The following is a 4,186-nucleotide window of genomic DNA, read 5'->3' on the forward strand; positions in this document are numbered from 1 at the left end:
TGGGACTTGTAGTCCGCGCGTTGGGGAACCGGGACGGCAGTGTCGGGGGGCTCGGGGCCGGTGCCCGGCGGGCCGCTGCGTGTCCCTGTGAGCCTGGGGCAGAGCTGGGGTGGGAGTCTCCTGGGTCTGCGCGCTGAGAAGCCTTTCCCGTGAGGGACCTAGAGGTCTCCCCCACCAAGCCGTCTCCACCCGCTGGAGCCTGCAAACGTGCTGGGACCACCAGCCAGAGTGTGGACGAGCTGCGGGCGGCCCGTCGGATCCGGGAGAGGCCGCAGCAGCCTAGTCTGCGGGGGTCTTGGGCCCCACCTGATGCTCCGGCCGGAGCTAGGGCGGGAACCCGGGCGGGACCCGCGCGTCCGGCCAGGCGGCCTTCCCGGGCAAGGCACTAGCCTTCGGCTCCTTGTGCAACCAACGAGCAGGATGCGCAGTTTAGGCTGGGATTCGTGCAATAGAAAAGCGGAGCTCGACGGTCAAGGCATCAGATTACAAGTGTCCATCACCCTGCCTGTCCCAAGGGCTTGGGACAACGTCTTAATGGAGCCCCACCGTTGTGCGAAGAGGCCGACCGCTCCCAATGGGTGCACGTTCTCTCCGCTAATGCCACTGCTCAAAACGTTCGGAAAATTAACACTTAACGCCAGGGTCGGAGACCTCAGGGGGTTCTGTATCCTTCTTACAATCCATACAAAAGCAGCTCCCAAATCTTCTGAAATCCCGTTTCTTCCTCTTCTCTCTGCCTTTCTCTCTGCTCTCGCTGGGAATATAGCAAGGTTTACCCCCTACCCCCAACTGGCCTAATCCCAGGTTGGTCCACCCTCCACACACACCCCTCACCCCAGTATGCTGAGAAGCAACCTGACCTGTTTCTCCGACTCAGAAACTTGTGCTGGCTGGAGGTGCCTAAAGACCACGTTTGACTTGGCACACCTGGCTTAAGAGGAGCCCCCGCTCTGCTGTTTGACCCCGTCAGCCTGATTTGGCTTTCCCCTCCTCACTCTCCCAGGCAAAGTGTAGCTTGTCCCCAACGTGAACTGGCTTCCCGCTGGACCTTCCTGACAATGTTTTCATTTTGCTCCTCTCTCTGTGCTGCTATTTCCCATGCTGTATTAAAGTTATCTAAAAGGAATAGGGCAGAGCAGTGGTTAGGGAAGCTGGACCTATGGCAAACCTTCCTGGTTGGAATCCTGCTAGCTTTTTAACCTTGGCTAGGCAAGTTACTTAACTATGGCTCCCTTCCCTGGTCCTAAAAACAGAACAAGTTTAGCACCTATGTTACAGGATTAAATAACATAAGTAAAGGGCTTTAAGTTGTACTTAAAGTGTATAAATAAAATCTCCCTCCCTAGACTATAAGGGCCTTAATGTCAGACCCCAGAGAGCGTGTGGTCAATACTGAATTGATCATCCTAGATGTTTCTACTGTTGCCTTTTTCTTTTCCTATAACTAACAAGAAATCACGACCAACTGACATCGGTATGGCAGTTCTGCATTACAACACTCTGGGACTAGCCCTAAATTATCTTTAAAATGGTCTTTTATCTCTAATTGGGAATATTTCAAAACATGTACTTCTCACAGTCCTGGCCAGTGGCTATGAGAAGGAAAAGCTCAGACTACAGGTGACTTCCTTCTCTTGGAATATATTCACTGTACTCTGTAGAAGTAAACAGGAGAATTTCCTCCTATTCCACAATGCTGAAATTTCTTTCCCATTTTATGCTGCTGCTGGTCAGAACTTATAAAAGAGTGAGAATTATCTATGAGGGTTCAAAAGGTGAATATAATGATCGTTTCTCACATGGCAAAGTGTTATTTCTTATGGCAGCATTTCTGAGTGTTTCGTATACACCTAGAAGTTAGTTCATAGATTTTTACCACAAAAAGATTGGTCCCAATGCCAAATAACTGGGGAATGCTGAGTTCCACACACAGACAGGGTTCTGTAGAAGTCCTCAGAGCCTTTGATAAGCTAATATGCATTTTCTGTGCAAAAGAAAGGGGAATATACAGCTCTCCCCACACTTTGTTGCCCCTCGTCTCTACCCTGCATACATACCCAGCACCACACTGAACTTGAACGTGACAAGACTTCGCTTCAGGAAATGCTGCCCTCCAGGCCTCTTGCTTGTCTTTTACTTTTGTTTATACTTTATTTTGTCATGTAGAAGTTTAAATTTTTGATGTTGTCAAATGTACTTGTTATTTTATTTATTGTTTTTACTTTGGCTTCTAAAAATAAAGACCCTTCCCTAACTTCACAAAGATACAGTGTTTGTGAGAAGAGAATAATTTTTCTTATCAAACTTTTTTTTTAACTCCTTCACATCTAGGCGATTTGTGTATGTGTATGCCAAACCAGTTGTTTCATCTTTCCCCGCTAATGTACAATGCAAATGGTATCACAGACGACATTTCTGTATGTGTGTGCAGGTCGTGCATCAGTTAGGATGACATTCAGCTGCTTCAACAAGATAGAAATGTCTTCCTTTCTTACACTGTCCAGGTAGGTAGTCTAGGGCTTATGCGACTCTCTACACACACTTTCTTGTTGTTGCTTGGCTTTATGTGGTCTTGCTCTGATGGTCCAATATGGTGATATCTGCATTTCAGGCAGCAAGAGGCAATGATAGTAATACAGTGCAAATGAGCCAACTCTCAGAGGATTCCAGAAGCTGCCATGTGGCACTTCTGCTTACATGCTATTGGCCAGAGCTGGGAAATTGCCTCTTTATTCTGGCTATCGTGCGCACAGCTAAAAAGTCTATAAAATGGATCGCACCACTGCACTCCAGCCTGGGCAACAGAGCGAGACTCCGTCTCAAAAAAAAAAAAAGGTCTATAAAATGTTAGAGGAGAGCAGATGTTGGGAGGCTGCAGCCATCTCTGCCAAGTCTGTTTCTGGACTATCCGTTCCAGTGAGATGACCGAAAATCTTTTTTTCTAATACTTTGAATTTTTTGTTTATTAGAAAATTAAAATATAAAAAATGACAAGCAGTCGGGCGCGGTGGCTCACGCCTGTAATCCCAGCACTTTGGGAGGCCGAGGCAGGCAGATCACGAGGTCAGGATATCAAGACCATCCTGGCTAACACAGTGAAACCCCGTCTCTACTAAAAATACAAAAAATCAGCCGGGTGTGGTGGCGGGCGCCTGTAGTCTCAGCTACTTGGGAGGCTGAGGCAGGAGAATGGCGTGAACCCGGGAGGCGGAGCTTGCAGTGAGCCGAGATTGTGCCACGGCACTCCAGCCTGGGCTACAGAGCGAGACTCCGTCTCAAAAAAAGACAAGCAAGAAAATAATCAGCCATATACCACCAGAATCAGCCACAGATAATTTCTTAGCCTTCCACCCCTTTTAAAGAAAAATTGCATGTTTTTAAGTGATATATGTACATTTTAAATTATTTGAACGATACAGAGAAGTTTAAATTATCCCAATCCCACCACCAGAAATCACCATCATGAACACTATATTTATATCATTCCAGAAAACTTTCTATGTATATTTACTGATAGGAGGAAAGATAATAGAGATACTTTATAGGAATCTGGGCCATAATACAGATGCTATTTAAATTAAAAGTACTTAATTTTACTTGAATTTAAAAGAAGAAAAAGAAGTTGAAACTGAAGAAAGAGTTGAACTTCAAAGAATGTTTCTTGACCACAAGAGATATTACTTCCTAAAAGATACCTCTGAGGTTAAACAAAAATTGTAAAAAACACTGAGGTTAGAGTTATTTTCTTAAAATGCACATTTCTGTGACATATCAGTGTGTGAGTGTGTGTGTGTTCAGTGTGTTCATTGCTTTGAAAAATTAGCTCTCATGATTCTGTCCATCGCTGACCTGCTTCCTAAGTTTAGTTACATATTTTTGTTATATTATCCATGTTTGTAATACTCATATTCTGTTCTATAAACATAACTTCATAGTTAGTTGATAAATATTCTTAATTAAAATGAATTCAATGGTCATCGCTAGTCTTTTTACCAAGGCTTTTTTTCCATTTGCAAGTTCTTTATGTTTGTTCATCTCTTAATGGACTAAATTTAATAGTTAAGCTGTTTTTCCATGAAGTATTTTTGATGCTTAAGAGTATCTGTCTGTGCCTTGATACTGGAACCATACCTTGGCTGGGTGTAATATCCTTGAGTCTCATCTTTCCCACTGAATGTGGTAGGTT

At 44.6% G+C, this 4,186-nt stretch overlaps 1 protein-coding gene across 1 annotated transcript in view; it reads right to left on the minus strand.

Annotated features, from left to right (window-relative positions):
* Positions 1-412, minus strand: part of SEPT8 (septin 8) — a 19,716-nt gene extending 19,304 nt beyond the window's left edge. Inside the window, exon 1 of the mRNA XM_011951079.1 lies at positions 225-412. The gene's annotated coding sequence lies outside the window, so the exon portion shown is untranslated. The remainder of the gene's footprint in view (positions 1-224) is intronic.
* Between the last annotated feature and the right edge of the window lie 3,774 nt (positions 413-4,186).

Source organism: Colobus angolensis, unplaced genomic scaffold (genome assembly GCF_000951035.1).
Source record: "Colobus angolensis palliatus isolate OR3802 unplaced genomic scaffold, Cang.pa_1.0 Scaffold314, whole genome shotgun sequence".
NCBI classification, from domain to species: Eukaryota; Metazoa; Chordata; class Mammalia; order Primates; family Cercopithecidae; genus Colobus; species Colobus angolensis.